This window comes from Sceloporus occidentalis, unplaced genomic scaffold, assembly GCF_023333645.1.
Source record: "Sceloporus occidentalis isolate IW3139 unplaced genomic scaffold, rSceOcc1.0.p SCAF_3, whole genome shotgun sequence".
Taxonomy (NCBI): domain Eukaryota; kingdom Metazoa; phylum Chordata; class Lepidosauria; order Squamata; family Phrynosomatidae; genus Sceloporus; species Sceloporus occidentalis.
Window position 1 is genome coordinate 195,206,784 of NW_028316983.1, and position 24,260 is coordinate 195,231,043.

At 40.6% G+C, this 24,260-nt stretch overlaps 1 protein-coding gene across 2 annotated transcripts in view; it reads left to right on the forward strand.

Moving 5' to 3' along the window:
• Positions 1 to 327: 327 nt before the first annotated feature.
• DTNA (dystrobrevin alpha) overlaps positions 328 to 24,260 on the forward strand; it is a 293,386-nt gene continuing 269,453 nt past the window's right edge. For both annotated transcript variants that reach the window (XM_089517250.1, XM_089517254.1), the window contains exons 1-2: positions 328 to 500; positions 666 to 763. The gene's annotated coding sequence lies outside the window, so the exon portion shown is untranslated. The remainder of the gene's footprint in view (positions 501 to 665; positions 764 to 24,260) is intronic.

The window sequence follows — 24,260 nt, forward strand, 5'->3', positions numbered from 1 at the left end:
TCCCCTCCTTCCTTGCCCCCTCCCTCCCCGGCATCCCCAACCTGGCATCCCCTCCTTTCCCCTCCCCAGCCCTTGCGCATCCCTTCCAAACTCTCAGGTGCCTAGTCCCTCCTCCCTCCCTGGCTGCCTCTGCCTGTCTTCTCCTCCTCTGCTTTCGCAATACGTCATCCTTCTCCTCCTCCCCCGCCCCCTCCCTCCTTCTCTGCATCCCGGAGATGCTCCTCCTGGGGCCAAATGAATGGAAACCCACTCCCTCCCTCCCTCCCGCGCGCAAGCGAAAGTGAGGCCAAAGCGCCAGGCCTGCGCGGAGGAGGCTGAGCACATGCTCCTTGGTGGCTGGAGGGGGTATCTCTGGGCATGTGCAGCAGCAGCAGGGCGAGAGAGGGCTGCCTGGTGGTGGGGGTGAAGGAGGGCAGTTTTCGGGGATGACACCTGCAGCATGTGCTAAGAGCTGTAGCTACAGCCAAAGCAGAGCAGAGCATCCTCTTCTCTCCAGCTTGGTAAGCATCACTCACCACCACCACCAGCAGCAGCAGCAGCAGCCGCCGCCAGAGCATTGAGAGCGGCTCCCTTCCTTCCCTCCCTCCCTCCCTCCTCCTCCTCCTGCTGCTTTTAGCCTTCTTGGGTGCATGGTGACCTTACCCAGTGTGTGCATTACCTCACAGGTAAATATCAGCTGATCCACTCTGACAGCATCAGTGAGAGCAGCAGCAGCAGCAGCAGGAGCCAGAGGAGCCCAGCGACCCACAGAGCTTTTCTAGAGGTAGCCATCCCTTCTTCATTCATTCATTCATTCATTCATCCATTCCCTTCTTCCGTCATCTAGCCCCTAGCCTTCCCTTCCTTTTGATCCCTTTGCTACACTCTTCATAGGGGTGTTTTGGGGTGGTTGGGTTTTGTTTTGAATGTGTGTACCAAGGATGCTGAAGTCTCCATCATGGATGGTTCTTTTTTTCTTTTTTACTGCAAAGAGTATGTGGTTCTGGCTTAGGGAAGGGAGGGAGGAGGGGGGAAATGGAATATTTCTCATCCCAAATAAGTAGTGTTGCAATGCTCTGCGGTGTCAGTGCAAATGGGTTGTTGAGGGAGGGGGGATCCACTTGGGGAGTGGGCAAAAAGGGCAATCCAGCCTGTTGCCAGTTTGAAGCTGCAAAGCTCTGCCTTTTGGTTTGTATCAAAATTGGTTAAGATGTCTAATATATTTGTGTTTATATATTTGTAAGTCATATGTACACGTGTGGGTTTAGGGGGGGGCAGTGAGTCTCGGCTTAATTTGGTTTCTTGTGCTTGGATCATTTTTGTGATATTGTATGAGAGAGAGAGAGCACTAAAGCCAGAGTTTTTCACAGAAAACCCCCAATAGTGTGGTCCTATCTCTTCTATAGGGCTAGTGGAAATGGAGAGATTGGAGTGGTGATAACTTGAGATGAGCAAGTCTGGAAATGGAAGATCCTTTTCTCTCTCTCTCTCTCTCTCTCTCTCTTGGGCAGCCTCAGAGATCCTTGCTGGCACCATGGATTTCATGACAAAGCTTGCCAAGGTATACCCTGATGTGCAGAGAGGGGGGTGTCGGTGTGTGTCGTGAGGCGCTCAGGCAATTATATATAAAGGCCGATGATGACATCATCTCTGTGACTTTCCCTACACTTCAGCCTTGGAGAGGCTGGTTCTTTCCCATTGTTGTTATTGGGGACCTTAAAGAGGAAGGGTTCATTGTTGTCTAGATTTTATCCCCACACTGTGTTCCATTTGAGGCACTGAATGCAATTATCATATATTTTAGCTGTGACAGATAAACCCAGGCTGTGCAGATAAGGGCTGCTGAATATTAACATTATGGAGGGCCTTGGTTTTGCCTATTCCACCTGCAGCAGTGTTTAGGTGCTCGTGTGGGTTTCAGACAAACAAGTCTATTGTTCTAACTTAACTGTGAATTGTTAATAAGCTATATTAAAAAGAGTGGCCCTGCTTTATTGCTGCTCATGTCGTTTGCTCACTTACTGCCCATTCATAAACTTCCTATGCTTGTAATGGGGATTTGAGGTGCTGCAGGTTTTCTCAGAAATAGCACAACACTCCCCTCCCAACCAGAAATAGCTCAGCATACATTAAACAACCCTGTACGCTCTGACTGTTGTTACAAGGTATTATGATCAAATACACTTGATAAATATGCATTAGGATCACTTAAAATAGCATTTGTGATATTTTATGCAGAGTTTAAAGACCTTTCCTAAGAGTAAATGTCACCAGATAAATATTGGAAATTAACCCTCCCCCCCCCCCCGCCCCCAGCAAAGAGATTTAGAAAGACTTGTGAAAAAGCAAAATTAATAATAATGTAGAGAGTTTATTTAAAGTTTGAAGCTCATAGCTGTTGTCAATGCATTTTGCTTTTTAGCTGAGGCTTAGAAGTAATTTTACAATCTGTTATTTCATTGGCATTAGACATGTGAAGCACAATACTATATATGTTTAACCAGAAGTCCTATTATTTCAACAGAGCTTAATTCTTACTAAATTTATTTAGGCATGCAGCCTTAAGTTTTTAACCTTTGCAGCAATCAGCAATCCAACATTAGGATTTGAAAGTTACAGTAAAGGTTTGAGCATAGTGCTTTATTAATAGTATAGAACAGACCCGTAAAAAGGATAGTGGAGAAGTAGCAGAAGTACAAGAACATGATCAAATACTAGAAATGTAGATGTATGTAGAGAGATCTTGTAGCACCTTGAGACTAACTGAAAGAGAAGTTGTCATCATGAGCTTTCGTAGACAGGAGCCTACTTCCTCAGATGCAGCCAAATGCATGTGAGGAAATAGACTTTAGTCTACGAAAGCTCATGCTGCCAACTTCTTTTTTTCAGTTAGTCTCAAAGGTGCTACAAGGTCTCTCTAGATATTGATTCTACAGACTAACATGGCTATATCTTTGAATTCTAGAAATGTAGCTATATTATTTGTGTTGCAGGGGGAAAATACAGAGGCTGGTAGTGTATTAAAGACTGTGTTTGTTATTGTATGAGTTTTCAAATGTAAGGTGGTCCTTCATCAGAAACTTCTTGTATACATTACTTATATTCAGAGGTAACTTCAGGTAAGTTACTGTTTTTGCTTCAGAACTCCATTAATAGGATCAAGACCCTATTGCTATGGACACGGTTACATTTTAACAACAAGTTGTGCCAAATTCACATCTGGGTTTAATATTAACCTTGCAAAAGCACACTTCACAAGTTTTCACAAGTTGATCAACCGGTTCCAAAATATCATTTAAATATTGTTTCAGGTTTCAAACGCCAAGATTCCAAAATAATATGCAGCCTTTTGTCTTTGTCAAATGGCATGTTTCCAGTTTAACAATAATTCCACCAATCACCATTTCTTCTGATTGTGGAGGTCCACACAAACGCTTGTAATGCACTATTGACAATAATACTCTGAAAATAAACTTGTTTATAGCCTCCTGTTTTGTTTCGTATGCATTTTAATGAGATGCAAAGGGTCTCTATTTAAAAACGAGTGTAAGAAAACTTTGAATACAGTACACCCTTCACAATATGGTACACATGTTAGCAGTGAATATAAGACTGATTAAATTCTTGTCTATGAGTAGGATGACAAGATGCAACATCAGATAGCTTGAACAGAAGAGGAAATTTCAGTATTTATACTGTTTCTTGTGTCTCCACAAATGTTTGTATATGTTTACCTCTTTGGAGTACATTTTCAGCTACCACTTATGAACCCACTTGTGACATGAAGCTACCTTATCAAATCTGATTTATAATACAGTGTCTAGTCCCATGGTTGCCATTTATTTTCTATAGGTGCTTCTAAGTGCTGGCTTTTTTTGTCTACTGAGATAACATTCTATGATACTGAACAAAAAATGTCTAAATATATTATGTGTTTAAATGGGTTATGAAAGGGAGAATGAGGCTTGGAATCTTTGTCAAAGATTCTCTGCACATCAAACTGCTATTTGGAGAACAATTAATAAATTTCTTAAACGCATACAGCAGTGGTTTCCAAACTCTAGTCCTCCAGGTGTTTTGGACTTCAATCCCCAGAAGCCTCAGCCAGGTTGGACAATAATCAGGAATTCTGAGCTGAAGTCCAAATACCTGGACTTCAGTTTGGGAATCAGGGACATAGAGGAAATAATAAAGGGATTTGGTGTCATTAAAGCACCTTATCTAATATCATCATCACAGTTAACATATTCTACTAGCTCACATGGACTAAAAATGGGTCAAATAGCAGTATGATTTGTGATTATTCAGCCTGTTGATTCAGTGCTATGAAAATCCACATCTGTTGGTTATTAATTTTTTACTGTTTTTCTCTGGTCCCATTTCTACACGCACATTTCCTTGCTTTGGAGACTACAGGTATATTAATTCAACACTTACATTCTATAGGGACTTTGCCAGTGCATATAATCAACCAAGAACTCACTTCTACTGGGAAGTTAATGCTTTTGTATGCAGTCTGGTAGCAGTCTTCATGCAGTTGTTAGTAGTGGTATTAATATTTACTTCTCCACATAAGTATACAAGAAAGCCTACAATAAAGATCAAATTACAAAAGAAACAATCTCAAATTATTCCTGGCACCTAAAAGCAAAAGCATATTAATACAGACTAGGACAAAATAATGGAGCAGAAGATAATACTAGTTAGTAACACAGTTGAAAATATCTGCTGAAACCATAGAGCATTATAGAATCATAGAGTTAGAGGAAACCTCAAGGGCCATTATTATTATTATTATTATTATTATTATTATTATTTTCCGCTTAATCTCTAGGAATCCAAGCAGATTACAACAGTAAAGCAAAATACAGTTAAAGGAGAATACATTAAAAATTCCAAAATCCCCATCCCTCCCCCCAGTCATAAAAACATAATTAAATGCTAAAAGGAGATTAAATAAAAAGAAGAAGTTAAAAACATTAATATATAATAATGATTAAAATGAAATAAGTGTTTCAAGTGGGGTCTGGGTAGAATAAAGATAAAGATGGGGGATAATGGGAGAAAAAGGAGGGGGGAGGCAGATCAGCAAGGATGTTCTTGTCTGGAAAGGTCTGCCAGAAGAGATCCATCTTAATAGCCTTCTTAAAGGTTTCCTAGGTGGTAATCTGATGGATCTTGTCCTGCAGATAGTTCCAGAGTCTAGGAGCAGCTGCTGAAAAGGAACACTGGGTCACTGCAGAGAGTCCAGTCCTTTTCAGTTGAAGCAGATTTTTCCCAGCGGAGCAGAGAGTGTAGGGAGGATGGTATGGGAGAAGGTGCCACAAGAAGTCTGGACCCAGGCCATGTAGGGCTTTAAGGTTAAAACCAACACTTTGTATCTTGCCCAGAAGCTAATAGACAGCCAGTGAAGGGATTTTAAAACTGGTGTGATATGGGCAGATCTAGGTATGCCAGTAACCAGCCTGGCTGCCATATTCTGTACCAATTGAAGTTTCCAATAATAATAATAATAATAATAATAATAATAATAATAATAATAATATATTTCCCACTTCTCCCTTTGGATCGAAGTGGGATTACAACAAGTAAAAACGTCATAAAATACATATAATTTGAAATACATTAAACTTGACACAAAGGTAGCCCCATGTAGAGCGCATTACAAAAGTCAAGCCGAGAGGTTACCAGCGCATGTACCAATGTTTCAAGGTCTTCCCGCTCCAGGAAGGGGCACAGCTGGCGTATCAGCCGAAGCTGATAGCTAGTGCTCCTGACCGTTGCATCCACCTGAGCCATCAGATGGAGAGATGAGTCTAGAAGCACCCCCAGACTGTGAACAGAGTCCTTCAGGGGAAGTGTGACCCCATTCAGAACTGGCAGGCATAACTTCACTCCCAGATTGGGATCCCTATTGCAAGTACCTCCATCTTATCTGGATTCAACTTGAGTTTGTTTTCCCTCCTCCAGTCCATTACTGCATTAAGACAGGCATTCAGAGGAGAGATGGCATCCTTAGTCACTGCATCAGTCTGAGACATAGTGAAATATATTTGGGTGTCAGCAGCGTACTGATAACACCCCGCCCCATGTCTCATGTAAATGTTGAACAGTATTGGGGACAGAATCGCTCCTTGAGGGACGCCTGACTTAAGCTCCCTCTTGGTCAAATAACTGTCCCCAAGCGACACCATCTGGAATCTACCCAAGAGGTAGGATCAGAGCCACTGCAAAGCAGAGCCTCCGATTCCCAGCATTCTCAGGTGTTCCAAAAGGATACTGTGGTCAATGATATCAAAGGCCGCTGAGAGGTCCAAGAGCACCAGCAGGGTCACACTTCCCTTGTCGGTGCCCAGACAGAGTTCATTGACTAAGGCGATGTAGGAATACCCAATCAAAGCACTTCTGACAGATGGCCATCCAAATTCTGTTGAAAAACCTCCAAAGAAGGAGACTCCAACACACTCTGAGGGAGTGTGATCCAATGTCAAACAGCTCTTACTGACAGGAAGTTCTTCCCAATGTTTAGGTGGAATCCCTTTTCCTGTAGTTTGCATCCATTGTAGTTTACATCATTCAAATAAACAAAATCATGCCCATTTAAATATATACTAATTTCTGTTACGTGTATTCTATTTAGCTATATCAGCATATGTATTCCAAGAATCTTAGTGAGAAACTGTGTTTCATAGAGATAATCTATGTTTGTATCCAAGGAGTTTATCAAACGGGAGGAATTTCTCTTAAATTTGAATGAAAAGAAAGTGGGGCTAGAACACATTCACTTAAAGTCGCTTTGAACTGCATTGCGTTTGAACTGGCTTCCAATTGCCCGAAAATAGCATGCCATTGCCCGAATTTGTGTGTGGCAGTCTATCACGCAATAATGTGAAACCACATGATTGTGTTCGGACTGACTTCCCATTGCCCAAATTTGCGTGTAGTGGGTTATCACGCAATAATGTTACACCCCATGATTGCGTTCAGATTGCCATTGGATTATACTTCCAATTTCCCTTGTCTGATAAACTCCCAAGTAAACATTGAACAGGGAACTGTAATGAGTTATGGTTACTAGACAAATTTCTATGTGTATAGTAAAATTATTTTTCAAAAACACATTTATTGAAGTCACACTTTATATTTGTAGGGATAAACTTCAAAAGGAAATGGGAAAAGACCTTTTAAAATTCATAGTAAAGGCTGGCCTGTATGTGAAATTAGAGTCCTGTGTAGTTTTTGTGGGAGGTGGAAGTTGGTGGAATAAAAATAAATTTAGAGACTGCACCTCATAAAGGAGAAACTTCTAATGAAAACCAGTAAGCCTGTCATATTACTGCTTTCAAAACTAGTAACAGTGTAAAAATATGCCATCCATTTTCTCCAGATTTATTTATTTATTTATTTATTTATTTATTTATAAATTATACATTTTATTTTTATACCGCTATTCCTTGGAGATCATAGCGGTGTACAGTCAAATTGGAAGACTGGGAAAAATCCTGGAGGGTAACAAAAAAATTTACCGCCTGTCAAAATTATAAGGAGAATTATATGAAGATGCTATTCAGGTGGTATATGACTCCTACCAAGATTAATAAGATTTATAAAACAGGATGCGTTAAATGTTGGAAATGTGGGGTTAAAGAAGGCACTTTCTTTCATATATGGTGGGCTTGTTCAATATCTATAGAATACTGGAAAAATATTCATGAGAAAATGGTGGAGATATTATGTACCAATATCCCTTTGGATCCGTTATTATTTTTGCTTAATATGACCAATAAATTAGATAATGTGATAGAGAAGAAATACTCTAGGATAATCTTATATATGATTACATTAGCTAGATTATTATTTGCACAATGTTGGAAAAATCCACAATGTCCAAAAATAGAAGTTTGGTTATCTAAGTTGAAAGAAACAAGAAATCTTGATTTGTTAACAGCCGCTTTGCAGGATAAGGCGATGGAAAATGTGATAGAAGAATGGTATCATGTAGATCAATATTTGAATATATGTATATAATAAGTACTTTATAGGCATACGCCAGCAATTTAAAAATTTTGCTTTTTTATTTATTAATGTTTTCCTCTTTTCGCAATTATTGGTGTTACTTTTTTTTTAATCAAAATGATGTAGTCAATGGAGGGTTTTTCTTTTTATTAGTTTTGAGTGAACCTCTTGTGGAATATATGTAATCTGGTATTGGAAGGGAGATTTGGAAGTTGGTGGATAGTAAGATGAATAATTGGTATAATTATGTGTTATTTTTGACTTATGTTTGTATATATGTCTTTTTGTACATATATGTATATTTGTCTTTTATATTTCAAATAAAGATATTAAAAAAAAAAGAAAATATTTAAAAATATATTTATTTATTTATGGTATTTATACCCTGCCCTTCAGCCCTAAAGGCTATCAGAGCGGCTTACAATTATTATTTTTAATTAGACGGTTTTACTTTGGTCCTTTTCATCCTGAGTTTGAACAAATTTCACCTTTAGATGTTTGTTCCTGAACATCTTGTTTTAAACTCGGCACTCTTAATTTTGTGGTATAAACATAGCTTACATTTTATTAGCTATCAACTGCTTAGCTCCACCACCACACATAGCATGGTAAATCCTAATAACTATGTTTGGAATGGCTGTGCTTTTTATTAATTATGTAGGTTCCCACCTACTCAGCATAGCAGCAAAATGTGTGTGTTTGTGAAATTTTGAATGGCTGCTAATTGTGACTCAAGACTTATAGCAGGTTCATGAGTAACTGTGCATGGTACCATGTAAATGGTCATGATTTTATCAACTAATAGAGAATCATTCACTTGAGCTACCATTTCTGTTAATGGAGTGATTTCAGCATAAAAGTGCTGCCCTCACATACTGATTCATCCTCTTTATATCTAAATCCAAATATTACAAGTCTTGCAGACATCCCACAGAATTATACAGTTCTGAGCAGCCAAAAGACCCAGCCCCATTTATTGTTCATCCCCAAATATCAACCTAAACAGCTAGTGTTGCCAATAATGCCCCTTTGAGATCTAGAAAGTTTGCCTATTATAAAGATTGAACAAGATGCCAACAAACTCTGTATTTGAGGGTGGGAGCTGTTCATAAAGACAGAAATGTGTGCCCTGTGTAATTTCTGAATATGGGCAGTGTGTTAAATTTACAGAGAAATATATCACTAAGTTAATTGAAATCAATTCTTTCACTGGGTATTTAGGCAGGACACACACTTTAATAGGTACTTCCTGATTGTCAGCTCTGAATTTCATGTACTTTGAATGTCCCTTATTGTTATTTTGGAAACTGGCAATATTGTACACAACTATATCTTTATGTGCTACAAAGGGAAGAATTGTTGGTCCTGGTGAAACTGTTTTAATGGGTCATCATGCATCCTTTATTAAGGTAATACTGGCCCAAAATCTGAACAAGTTATTTTTTGGGACACTTCCCAGAATCCTCTAGTCAACTCAGTCAGTTTTGGAGTGGTAGTCCAATCTCTGCAATGTACTGTATAAAATAATGGACTACTTTCCACCCCAATCCCGCCTCATGCATGTTCAGGGCAAAAATGCATCAGCTATTGTGTGTGTGTGTGTTTTCTGACTAACTGTATGAAGCTCATATTTGTATGAAGCTCATATTTGCTGTAGGGGGAGATTCCTTCATTGGTGCTAAAGTGGCAATTTGATCCTAATGCTACTAGCAGTTTCAGAGGAGGGATTTTCTGCAGGACCACAATAGGTGAGACTGTTATCCTGATATTAGTTATGGAGCTTATCACTCCACTTAAATAACCTGGCTATTCATCTGACTGCCAGCCTAAATCAGGAGGCAGCTGGGTCCTACTGCAAGGATTTTGCTGCTGAAGGCACCAGGCAGGTATAGCCCAGCTGCAACCTGGATCCGAGGCGAGCTCTGGTGGCCATTTTTCTCCCAGCTTCAAAATAAGGCTGCCAGAGCTCACCTCGGATCCAGGTTGTAGGTGGGCTGTACTCGCCCGATAGCTTTGGCAGCAAAATCCTTGCAGTAGGACCTGGCTGCCTCCTGATTTAAGCTTGAATTTGGATGAGGCAAGCTCCTATGTTACCTCTAGCCTGATAGCCAGGTTAGTGTAGTGGTTTGAGTGCTGGACCTGGACTCTGGGAGACCAGGATTTGAATTCTTGCTCAGCTATGGAAACCCAGTGGGTGACCTTGAGGAAGTCACATTCTCTCAGCCTCAGAGGAAGGCAAGGGCAAAGCCCCTGTGGGCAAATCCTGCTAAGAAAACCCCATGATAGGTTTGCCTTAAGGTCTCCATAAATCAGAAATTATTTGAAGGCATACAGCAACAACAACAACCCATGCACAGTGGCTCCACTCTGGCTGTTACTCTTGTTCCTGCTTGTGAATGCTTACATCAGGGTTAGAGAGATTCTGCACTGCATACAGTGCCCCTCAAGGCACACGACAAAAACTACAAACCTCTAGTATGGCCTTCATATTGTGCTTTGCTTAGTGTGGGTCTCTAGTATTCTATCCTCATCTGTAGAAATCTCAAGAGTGTAGCATGGGAGTAGAAACTTTACAAATGAAACAAAGCTGTTTCTGGTGAAAGGAAGCAAGTTCCACAAGTAACAGCCAAACTGAAGAGCAAGGAAGGAAAGGCTTATTGCTAACACTTGTCTTCTCAGAACTCTTTACAAGTATGTCTCAGGACTCAAGATATAAATATTCACTGGGAACCTCAACAACTCATCTCTTGTCTCTGCAAACACAAGACCAGATAAGCAAGGGAAGGGGAAACCAACAGAGAAAGAGTGGTGCTTCATATCTTAATCCTGGTGCTTCACATTCCTCCCTGCTGCAGTATATTAAGACTCTGCACTGGTCAAACAACTAGACTTTTCTAGACTGGAGCAATGTTTGGTAAACAGGGGAAGGGAGAATTCTGCAGGAAGGGATCCTAATTGGCTAGATGTCCAGAACACAGATAAATTCCCACCATACATGCCATATAGCATTGAGAAGCACATCTTAGTATGAAGGGTCGTAGAGTACATGTTTTACATGCAGAAGATCTCATCTTCGTTCTCTAACATCTCCAGATAGGACTGGGATAGAGAGTGACTCCTGTCTAAAACCCTGAAGAGCTGCTGTTGCTTAGTGTAAGCAGCAGCAGGGATGTAATACTTCCCTTAGGGTGTACCTGCACTGTAGAAATAAAGCAGTTTGACACCACTTTAACTGCTGTGGCTCCATCCTACAGAATCCTGGGGTTTGTTGTTTTGTGAGGCACCAACACTCTTTGGTAGAGAAGACTAAAGCCCTTGTAAAAGTATAAATCCCAGGATTCCATAAAATGGAGCTACAGCATTTAAAGTAGTGTCAAACTGCATTATTTCTACAGTATAGATGCACCCTCAGTTTCTTCTAGAAAGAAAGAGAGTAATTTTAACAATTTTCTTCTTGTTGAAAGTTTTCAAAAACTGTAGTTTTTATTTTATGTTTTACCTAGTTTTACTTAACTTCTCACTATCTTGATTTTTTGAACATTGTATATATTTGACAAAAGTGCATTTTTAAAAATTGTAGTTTTTGAAGCCTATTTACAATTCAGGACGTAGTTTGCACAAAATTCATGCATGGTGGTTTGCAGTATTTTTTTTAATGCCACAAACAGCATTTTCCACACCAAAAATAATGTTTTTATGCATAAATATTATTTCCTATACAGAATTTGCTCAGGTGAAGAGACCAGCAGTTTTAAATGAAAGGATGGCATGTTGCACCACACTGGGAGAGCAGCCGGGGTGAGGCTTAGCCTATTTAAGGTCTGTCCACCCCACACTCTCCCTCTTTCGATGCGCTGGCCCACCCTCCCACCTCTAAGCACTGGGAGATTTCTTCTGGTCATTATGGGGGCGGGTAGAAATTTTCTCCTCTTTCCAAGGTTTTTTTTTTTTTTTTTTTTCCCTACCCCACACTGTTATTTGGGGACTGAGACAATTGGCTAGTGTGCAGTCATAAATAGGTTTCATGGCATAGGTGGGGAAGAGATAGAGGTTCGGGTGAACACCTTGGCACCCACTTAAAGAGTGAAGGTGAATTCTCTGGAACTGAATTGTAGGTCTTGTGACTAAACAAGAGGGGAAAGAGACTTGCCTTGGGGCTGGCGTAAGATTTAAAGCCTCGCTTAAGTCTTGTGAGTTAAGTGAGGGAATTTTGGGTTGGCCTTCCAGATGTGAGCCGGCCAGGGAGAAGCCCAGTTCTGGATTTGCCCTTGGGGATTAGATGTTTTTCCCCAGGGGAGGCTGGGGATGTAGTCTGGGAGTAGATTATCTGCCCCAGCTGTTCCCACCCTTGGTTACTCCCCCCAGTTTTTTGCAGATCCTGAAGAAATACATTAAATAGGTTAAGTTAAATAAGATTGCCCATTTTATAACCCAGTTCTCTGTGTCTGGTCTCGTTATTTCCTGAGTTGGTCAGCAAAATGCTGTTTCCTGTGCAGAAAATGTTGCTTTCTCTGTAAATCAACCACATGCAAATTGGGTGCAGAATATATCTCAAAGTGTGGCATTTTCTCCATAGGAAACACCATTTGTTGTGCAAGAAATAATATTTCTGCATACTAATTAATATTAATTTCTGTGCAGAAATGCTGTTTCATGTAGAGAAAACCATGTGTGAATTTTGCACATACTAAGCCCTAAACTGTGAACATTCCAAGTCCAGAATTCTTGTCATGAGGGTTTCTCACTGCTTGAAGAACATGTTTTTTTGGTCATTTTCAGAATATTTTTTAATATTCTCCCCATCCCTAGTAGGCAGTACTGAGTTTGATGAACTAGTGCTCTGACTCAATATAAGGCAGTTCTCTGTGTTCCAAAAGCAAACTTTTGTAGGTGAATACCATGCATTCCTTCCATCTGTTGATACTGTTGGTGTCATTAATCATGTTTTTATTGTAGAATTTCAGTCAGAGTGAGGAACAGGACATACAATAATGAGCCAATGGAACTTATATGAGACAGGCGAGTATTTATTTTAATTACTATATAATATATTACCAACAGGTGACTCACCATTGTGGAATTCAGGGGAACTACTAATGGGGGAGTAGGACTGAAATACAAAAATTGGAAGAACACCTTGGTGGTTGCTTCTCCTGTATCACCTGCAGTAACCTTGACTAAAATCTAGGCCATCTGTTATAGATGTTGACTATTATGATCCATTTGTCTCTCTTGTCTCACCATAGGCAATTATACAGCCCTTCGTCAGGGACAGAGACAAGGATGATATCTACATCAGGTGTGATGAAGATAAGAAGCAAGGCCTGTACCAAAACCAAAAGCAGCAGAAATCTGGCTATTCCTCATAGGCTATGACCGCTTTGTTCTAGGGTTCCTTTGCTTTTCAAAAGTTCAAGTTTGGTAGTAATATAACAGAGGAACAGACCGCAAAGGCAGAATTATAGAGAATACTTAACTTAGCTATGGGAGTGTCTGTCATGCAGCTTTCAGAAGGTACAGGAGCCCAGCAGGCATGGGAAGGTTGGCCGCCATAGTTTTGAAAGTGTTAGAATTCTCTCCACTACCAATTTCAATAAAAACTGTAACTACTTCAATAATGCCTCTATATGTTGTTGTTAACTGCCCCTAAGTCAACCTTGAACTCTGACAACCCTATGAATGAGGCATCTCCAAGACTCCCTATCCTCAACAAACCTGCTCAATTCTTGCAGGTTATGTTCTCTTTGATTGAATCTGTCCATCTGGCATGTGGTCTTCTTCACTTTCTATTTCCCTCTATCTTTCAAAGAATTATCATTTTTTCTAGTGAGTCATGCATTCTCATGATGTAGCCAAAATGCAGCAGCCTCATTACAGACAGCCAAAATAAAGCTGCTTCGAGTCACAGTGGAGGTATGGTGTTTCAATGATGCATGCGTCCTAAGAGTCCAGAAGCCACACCAAAGCCACACTCCAGTCCTGAAGGGCTGGAGCATGGCTTTGGTGCGACTTCTGGACTCTTAGGACGCATGCATCATTGAAACACCATACCTCCACTGTGACTCGAAGCAGCTTTATTTTGGCTGTCTGTAACAGGCCCTTGGCTTCTAGTGAAAGTTCACATCTGATTTGCTCTTGTACCTATTTGTTTCTCTTTTTAGCCATCTATGGTATCAACAGAACTCTTCTCCAGCACCAACATTTCAAATGAGTTGATTTTCTTTCTATTGGCTTTCTTCACCGTCTAGTTCTTGCATCCATACATAATGCTGGGAAATATGATGGCATGAACTATTCTCACTTTAGTGTTCAGTCGTATATTTTTGCACTTTAGGGCCTTGTCTAGTTCTTTCATAGCTGCCCTTTCTAATATTTATCTTCTCCTATGGCTGTGTTGTTATTTCAGAGATACTTCCATTCTTCTTTCTTTGGCAGGATCATTAGGTCCTCTCTATCTTAGTGTTCCACCTTCCGGGAGACTTTGGAGGGAACAAATACATCACTGCACCTGATCCCCCAAACAAAAAAGTATTTTTGGCTCCCAAACACCCTTTAGAGGACACAGGGACATGTTTTGAGGCCTTCTTGGGCCCAAGAGGACATTTTAAGGGGTGAAAATGTTGAAATCTTTCATTTTGACCCGGGGGGTGGGATTCAAGAAGGGCTGCAAGCATGGTGGAAATGCCTTTAGCACACTGTACAGATAATTTTTGTGAATTCTAGATCAATCACCCCCCACTTTTTTTTTGGGGGGGGGGGAAATACCTAGGACCACAAAATAATGTATCATCTGAGATACACTTTGTGCACCCTTTGCTGTAGCTCAGTGTCTTTTTCTGCCCTCCCCTTTTCTGTGAGTATAGCAATATAGAGTTGTGGGGGGCCTGATTTACTGAGTGAAAAACCAATAGGTATTGGCAGTCAACCATATGTGTAGGGAGAATGGGGGGGCTGGATAGCATGATGCAAAGAGGGGGGTTAGAGGCATCTTGAGGCCTGAATGCAGTGACACCCCCACCCCTGAGGTCACCTGTTGTGGAGGGGAGCAGCAGGGGGCAGGTTCAGCGGGCAGTGGCCAAGAGGGCACATCCATCCCACTCCTTTGCTGCAGTGGTGCTGGCAAGGAGGACTCTGCCACCACCGCAAGCTGGGAGAAGGTCACTGGGCTTGCTAATTTGCTGCAGAGGTCTCCTTGTGAAGAGGCTTCTGCTGCTGTAGCAAGCCAGGAGACAGTTGCTCGCCCCACTTTTTTGGTGTGTTGGTGGAGGTCTTCTCGTGAGGAGGCCTCTGCCACTGCAGCAAGCCAGGAGGGACACAGAGGGAGGAGAGCCTGACTGGGTACTGCCCCTCTTCTGGGGTGTCACCCAGTGTGGACTGAACTCCCTGCACCCTCTAGTGATGCCACTGGTAGTTTGTGTATCTCTATGTGCCCTGTACTGTCTCCAGATACACACCAGATACACAGACATGCATGTTCATGCACTGCAAGGAATGTTCTGATGGCTGTTTCTGTGGAAGCATTGAACCCAAAAACAAAATTCTAATTCATTCTAACCCCTGAGAATTCAATAGATTCTTTGTTCAGGACTATTATCCAGTGGGCTTGTAAGTCCCTTTTCCATAGTCTGGCATTCTATAAACGGAGGAGAATTTCAGATGAAAGGCAATGAAATATGTATGCTCTGTAAATTCTCAGAATGAAGCATAGTAATTGCACAAAGTAATTGCACAAAGGTTTGTTTGTATACACACACACACATACACACACACATATGCTCCAGGTGGTGTATATCATTCACAAAATATGTTGTGTGCCTTCAAGTCATTTCCAACTTATGGTGAACCTAAGGTAAACCTATCATAGGGTTTTCTTGACAAGATTTGTTCAGTGAGGGTTTCCTCTCAGGCTGAGAGTGTGTGGCTTGCTCAAGGTCACCCAGAAGGTTTCCATGGCTTAGCAGGGATTTGAACCCTGGTCTACAGAGTCACAGTCCAATACTCTAACCACTACACCATAATGGCTGTCAATAAAATTGAGTAGAAACAGTAAAACAGCTTTTCAAGGGCCAAATGAAAACAGTTTGCTTTAAATTATTTTCTAAAATAAACAAGTCAGGTTGTTATTCCAAAGGGAGATTATCCTGCAGCATGGGTATCCAGTGTAGTACAGTCCTGAGACCAAATATGTTCTGCTGTGCATTCATATTGTGTATCTTGTTCTCTCCAACTTGTATTTTGTTTTGTGGAATATTAACAATATTATTTTCTGGGAAGTTTATTCTTATTTAGAAATATATAGCTAGGGGTGGTCTGCTCATTTGATTATTTTTATTTATATTATACTTTTCTGCAACTAAATGGTACTTGCTTGTTCCCAAGGAAATGTATGTTGCATCAGAATAGCAGAGAAGCCAATTCAACATTTTATATACTTTAGTTCAGTTTAAAGTGTTTCTATTTTTAAATCAAGGTTGTCAAAAAGTTGTTGTTTTTCATTTGCTTGAACGTATCATGAGCACAGAATGGCAACAGGCTCTAAGAGTAAAATTTTCCATATATTTCACAATTCATTTAGTGTCCAAAGCTGTTTTAAGACCACGCACCACCACTACTGTCAAGCCTTTAGAGTCGCATCCAGAGTATACAGTAACCAAGGTCCACCACTGATTGGCATAAAATTTAGTAGATGACTCTTTTTCCCATCACTTATTGTCATGCCATGCAAAGTTTCATCTTCTTATTTATGTATGTCAAGCTGCTTTTAAGAAGCACTGGGGACAGGGGAGTCAAACTCCCAAACGAGGCTGGTTGGATTTTACTCAGGACAACAACCCTGGTTTAAATACTTAATTGTCTTTGAATTATAAAGGTTATTACTACACTGTTGTGTAGTAATGCTGCTGCAAATGTGAATTATAAAGTTCCTATTATTCCTGTCCTATCTCTCCCTTAAGCCTTCTAGCTAGTCTCATATTTGACTTTCTTTCTGTCTCTGTGTAGAATTCTCATCTAGCCATTTGAGCACTGGCATACTTCTGTACAAATCTGAGAGGGAAGAATCCATTTGCATTTCTTGCATTCTTCAGAAACTGTACAACAGAACCTGAGTTTCAAAAAGTTAGTTTCGAAGCTACAACTCCCAGAATGTTTCAGCCAGCATGGGCAATAGGAGATTCTGGAAGCTCTAGTCCAAAAAAGTACATTTTCCATACTTGGTATAGAACTCACAGACTGGCAGAAGACCTTTGCCTCCATCCAAACATTGTCCAGCAATGGGTAATGTTTTGAACAGGGGTTTGTTGTTTTTACCACAGCAACCATTCCTTGCAAAACAAGTGTATAATTTTAATCTTGGTCCAGTGAAATCCATTCCCAGAGTATAGCCCAAAGCTATCCAAATATTCCTGTGAAACTGAAAGATAATCTCAGGGTGCGCAGCATGTTAATGAAGTGGTGCCAGAGGGGATTCCACAGCAGTGCTGTGTGATGGTTTCTTTGATACTGCCTTGGATTTGGAGTTCTTCTGCAAGTTTTACAAAACAGATCTGAACCTAACAAATGCACTTAATTTTTTTTCTCTTCATGCCGACAAATTTTGCCTCAGCTTAGTTGTCTTGAATGGGAACAGCAGTTAAAGTGTGATATGATAGCAGTTTCTAGAATCTGATCTGCAACTTGGGAGTCACATAACAAGGATGCTCCTGACAAGATAAGAATTAACCTACTGTGGTGGGGTGCATGTTTGGGTGGATGCTTTTAGCGTTATATGCAGAGCTTAGGACAATTACATTTTGTTTACTGCTCTCAGACTCTTCTAACCTGGCATTTTCAGAATTTGTTGCTGTTGTTGTTGCATGCCGATCTACATGCAAATTTGTTTCCTCCTCAACATTAGCACAGAAGTCCTCATTTATCATTCTAAGCAAACATTATCATCACAAGGTTGTGGATATTATGGTAGGGTTTTTCATATGCACAGTTATACTAGAAGTCAGAGGAGTGGGTGGCAAGAGATGCAGGCAACACTAATGAGAGGCACAACTCACAAATCTTTGTTATTTTTGCTGCAGTAGGTTAAGATGATTGCCCTCTGAAATTGTTAACAACTGAAAGACTTAATCCTCTGGAGGAAGAAGAAAAGGGCTTTTCCCTTTCTGGATTGCAGTAAGAGGGAGGGACCAGAAAATATGTAAATAGAAAATAAATAAGTCATTCATTTTTGTTTTATGGAACACTACTTTTTAAAAAAACATTTTTAACAAATTAAAATATAAGTCACTGAATTCAAGTGTAAATGTGGTTTCTCTTGCTGTGTGATGATCTTGTTTTGGGGGATAATTCTGTCAAGTAATGACAAGATCTTGTGTGTCTCTCAGTGATAAGCTCAAAGTGGTAACTGTGTTTACGATTGCAACCTAAATACAGTGCTGAATTGACTGAATCAAACTTCAGGGCCTAACTTGTCTTTCCATATTCTTGTTTGTGGCAGATGAACTGATCACTGTTGTCGTATCAGAATTTATGAAAATAGAAAAGTTTACATATAAAATTTAATGAAATGTATTAGAACTGAGCTGAAATACCCCCATATTTGTAGATGGTAATCAGATCATGCCTATCTTGGTTATAGGAAGTTTTCAAGGGGATAATGAGAAAGGGGGCAAAGTGTTTTGTCTGTTTTGCTGTAACAGCAATTGCACTTCTTTTGATGGATTTGGCTGTATGACACTAGAATGAAATTTAGCTATATTGATGACATTTGAAATTAATTCAGACTGAATGCAATATTTCCTTCTTTTTGTCTGTTCATGGTTTTAAAAAAGATGGTACCGTTCAGTAGCACAGAACACAATGGCTCCTCTCAGGACTAGCCTAAAAGGCCTGAGGTGAAGAACAAGATGGCACTCCCTTCTATTCCGTACACAAAAGTCAAGTATATTAACAGCTGGATTTTAACAGTGTTGGCAATGGGACAGTGTCCTCTACTTTACAAAATAGGAGAAGGGAGTGCAGGACAGATTGCATGGCATACAGTCCACTCTTCCAACAACTTGCTGCCACCTCTCAGAATCTGCCCCCTAAGGCAAACACTTCATTCTGCTTAATGCCGCCTTGAGTCTCATACTGTCAAAAAAGGCAGATAGATAGATAGATGGATAGATGGATAGATGGATAGATGGATAGATGGATAGATAGATAGATAGAGGGTTGCCATAAGTCAGGCCCTCCAAACCGGGACAAATGTAGGACAGATGTAGGGCCACATTTTCAAATGTAGGACACTTTTTGAAAAATGGAGGACACATGAAAAATTTGATAATTTTTTTAAAATGTTAATATAAATGCATGTTTCTTTGGCTGCTCAAAATGGAGGACATTTTGGCATTATTCCCAGACAGATGGCAGAAATGTACTTCTCTTTCTGGCCAAATACCCCCCCCTGCCCAATTCTACAACTACATTTCCCACTCCCAAGCAGGCATAGGATTTGAAAGACCACAGGCTCCCCCTTTTGCCACTGCAAACTACAAGTCCCACTCCCAAGCAGGCATAGGATTTGAAAGACCACAGGCACCCCCTTTTGCCACTGCAAACTACAAGTCCCACTCCCAAGCAGGCATAGGATTTGAAAGACCACAGGCTCCCCCTTTTGCCACTACAAACTACATTTCCCACTCCCAAGCCTTCTTAGCAATTCCCCCTTCCTCCTTTTCCTTGCCTCCTCCAATCCCCTCCCCCCAAACCCCTCACCCCCTCTTTTTCCCCAGGTATGTCTCAACTTAGGGGGGATTTATGGGTCAGATCCCTTGCAAAGTCTTTTTTCTTTTGTAATGGGGGCAAAGCCTTGAGAAGCCCTGGAACCCTGAGAAGAAGAGGGGGGGTTTAGAGAGAGGGGGGTAAATAAGAGGACTAGAGGCAGGGTTGCCATAAGTCAGAAAGGAGTTGGGCACACAACAACAACAATAACAACAGCAACAGCAGAGGAGGAAGGGGAAGGAGGAGAAAAAAGGGGAAGGAGAAAGAAGAAAAGGAGGAGAAAGAAGAATAGGAACAAAGAGAAAAAGAAGATGAGGAGAGGGAAGAAAGGAAGAAAAAGGAGAGGAGGAAGAGGAGGGGAAGAAGAGGAGAAGAAAAAAATGGAATAACAAAAAGAGAAGGAGTGGAAAGAGAAAGAGAAAGAGGGGAAGAACTAAAAGCAGCTTGCCTGAGTGCAAAGCCCTCCCTGCTTGGAGTTGGAGCATGCCCAAATAGGGAAGCAGAGGGCTGGCCAATAGGGGCAGGGCAGAGCACCAGAACCCGCCCCTTGCCAGCTCCAGCTGCTGCTGCTGCTCCAAACATGCTGCTCAGCACTGTAGGAAAGGGAGGCAGCAGCCCTGGGAGCCCTGAGTCGGGCAGCCACCCGGGAATGGGGGGAGGGGGGGCGGGACTGGGCACACCCCCAGGAGGCGGGAAAGTCCCGCCCACTGCCATGAAATGGCAAGCCTAGATAGATAGATAGATAGATAAGTAGAGTAGAGTAGAGTAGAGTAGAGTAGAGTGGACCCTGGTTATTATTGGTGTGACCACAAACGATTAGAAAAGTAAAGGAAGGGGTTCAGATAAAAAACCAGTACCTGCATCCCCTTCAAGAAATTATTATTCAGTTTCCCATAGTGGAATATTAATGTTTGTTATTAAATAATTTGAGATATTTAAAAATCAACTTTGTGAGTGCTGCATACACATTACTTCCTCCCTGATTGTCTAGTGAACACTGAAGCTTCTTTTAGAGTGTTTCTCCACACCAAACAATTAGGTATACAACTGTTAATACAACATGTCCTCAGCTGAAAGCCACTTGCTCATATTTATTCCTTATTTATTTCTCTCTTTCCTTTTTTCTCTGCCATTGAATGTTCCCTTTTTGAGAACTAATGCTTCACAGATTATATGGTTTTTCAGGGTTTTTTTATAGTCTGTCTTACTGACAAACTATTTTTCAATGTGAACTCTGAAGTACAGCTTATCACAGCCAGATGTACTTAGAAATATATTTTCTTTTACCTCTGAAATATTCCATGCATGGCCTGAGAATGTCAATGTGTGATCATGTGGTGTTAAGCAGGATAGTGAGATGCATATTGGCTGCCCGTCAAACTTCATCATGTTTTGGCAGTTATGCTCCAGTAAAATGGCTCAACCAATGTGTTAGTGGGCAGGATGCCATCCAAACAGAAGGGCTTCAGTAGAGATGACTAGCAGGCTACATTTGCATGTCATGTTAGACATGTATGTCTGCATATTAATAATCTGGAGAGTTTTCATGTAAAGAAAAAAAGATCTGCTCTCTGAACTGAGAGGGTGACCTTTGAGAAATAAGACCCAAGACAGAGTTTGAATTATGGATATGCACGCTGCCATGAAATGGCTGCTATGCTTCTTGCATTTTGTTATTATGCACAGCCGAGGTAGTAAAAGTATAAGGAAGCTTTGCAGTCCATTAACTCTACTCCATTAACTCTTGATGCAACAGTACAGTATCAACATGAAAAATGCCATTTGTTGAAATATGTCTTCTACAACTCATCATTGTGAAATTCATAGAGTCTGTCAAAAAATTGCATGGCATTATATATTCCAAAACACTGTATATCTTAGACACTCAAGTTCAGAATTAAAAGTTCCCCTTAGTTACCAAATCAGAAACATTTTGCTCCAGAAAGTAGTAAAATCTGCTTATAAGTTTACTTTTGTCATATGGTGCAAGTAGCATAGGTATCAGCAAAGTATTAGTATTCTCAGGGGCTAATAATATTTTACTTATTATGATAGCAGAGTTCACATGTTGTTTGAAAAAGATACTTTAAAGATGTCAGTTTGTCACACTGGGATCTGGCCATTCTATACATAGCAATCATAGTCCTATATCTCTTTCCTACCATGTAGCCACAAACAACTGTGTACATCAGGAACAGAGTGCTATCAGTTTAGGAGGCCTGGAGGAAGAATTGGTGCAGGACAAATCCATGTCTGATCAGTCTGGTGGGGAGGGGGGAAGAGTGCATATATTGCAGGCTTGGACTTCAAGGTTTATCCAAAAGGGAGGATGGTATGGACTAATAATAATAAATAATAATAATAAATTTTATTTTTATACCGCTTTTCCAGAAGATCAAAGCGATGTACACAAAATTTAAAACCAGTTACAAACACATCATAAAATAGAAAAAACCAATAACACAATATACAAATCTAAAACAATCATTCGAAAGGGTGAGGCAGAAAGTTGATGGGATCAAAGATTAGGTAGGTATATGTGAGTATGTGCCTTCATATTGCCTGTTGACTTATGTGTGACCCCATGAATTTCATAAGGTTTTCTTAGGCAAGGAATACTCAGAAGTGATTTTACCAGTTCCTTCCACTGAAATATAGCCTACAGCATCTAGTATTTGTTATTGATCTTTCATCCAAGTATTAACCAGGTATGTCCATGCTTAGCTTTCAAGATCTGATGGGATCAGGTGACTTTAAGGTATTTAAAGGCGCGTTACAGACCGCCTAAAAGTGGTGGTCTGCCGGCGCTGCCGGTTGCTGCGTCCAGGAACCGCGGCGGCCAAACTGCGCAGTACCCGGACACGGCAAAAAGAAGCCCAAAAATTGTGCTTCTTTTTACGCCCTGGAAGTGACGCCGCGAGGTGCACTCGCTGCATCACTTCCGGGACGCGACGTGCGGAAGGGCGCTGCCATTTTGTACGTACCCAATACGTACTAGGGTTAGGGGCATCAGGAAGTGACGGCCCTTCCTAACCCTAGTATGTCCTGGGGATGTACTTTAGGCGCGTCTGTAACGTGCCAAAGACTATCTATTTGAGAGCCCTCAACAAGAAACAGTAACTTAATATATAGAGACACCATGTCAGAAAAATTATCAAATGCCATGAGATTTTTCACCTCTGCATAAGACCAAAAAGACCAGCACATTCTGTTTGGCAGCAAAAATAAAACAACCTATGGCTTTATGTGCAAAAAACTCCTTGCAGAATTTTTGCAAAAAATTGAGGGGGGGGGGGGAGTCACTGGAAAATTAGTAAAATTTCCTGCAGTCTCACCTGCTGGGGAGAAAAGACTTGGCTTCCCCCTCCTCTTGCATGTCAGAATAAAATAACTGAAGATTTACAAGCTCAGTTTGAATCTATTAAAGAGAAAATCAACTAAGCAGATACGGTAACTGGGAAAGAAATGAGTAAACAGAAGAACAAGGTACAACATTTGGAGCAGAGGTGGAAAGACAGAGCAATTTCAAAATCTGGTTGACAAGTGAGGAAAAAGGATTCAGTGGCTTGTGCAGGAGGTGTTGGGGTTGAGTAGGAGCCATACTGGCATCTCTAACAGTGCTTGGGAAATGTTTCCCATCATCCCTCATCATTAACTGATGCCTTCATTTGGCCAAAGCCTTGAGTGACTGCTTGCAATGGCCTCTAGAGAACAGACATAGTGTTTTCAACTTTGAAAGTTAACTGACCTGTTTCAGTGTTGTAGCTGAGAAGCTAAGCAAACAACAAAGGAGAGAGAGAGACCACATCTCAGTGTGCTAGAAACTTGATTCACTTGCTATTTGTGAAATAATCCAACATGTTTCAATCCAGTGCATATTCTAGGGCCTTTTCTGGGCAACAAAAATACTCCAGGAAGCCTATCTTGTCTTGTCCAGTGGACAAGTCCATCAGATGACTGGAGAATGAAATAGAAGAATATTTTCTGCATTCTATTCTAATGACCTCTGAGAAAGGCTTGAGAGAATAAGCTAGGGTGAAAAAGTTAGGCCTTTTACAAATAAATTGGATACCGTTGCTAACACCTTGAGACATGGCCTCTCTTCTATTGCTGCTGTTGTTGTAAAGTGATGCATTTCAGTTCTTTTCTTTCCTGGTGAGAAAATGAGCAGTAAGTCAGAAAGTCTCCAGTTCAAATCACACAGCTACCATTAAATTCCTGGGCATTTTTAGGCCAGTAACTTTCCTTTAGTAACCACATTTGCAATATGGAGATGATATAATAATGCTTTCTTACATTACAGAACTGTTGTAACAATTATAGCAATGTATGTATGGGAAGTACTTGGAATACTGCCAGGTACAATATACAGTTCGGTAAATGCAAAATGCTATCATCATTCATGGTATCAGTAGGGAATTCAATAGTAAGTGTCTATGGAACCATGAAAGTCTTTTCAATGGAGATTGCACAGAGGATGTTTCTATATATTTCTAAATAAAATTTTT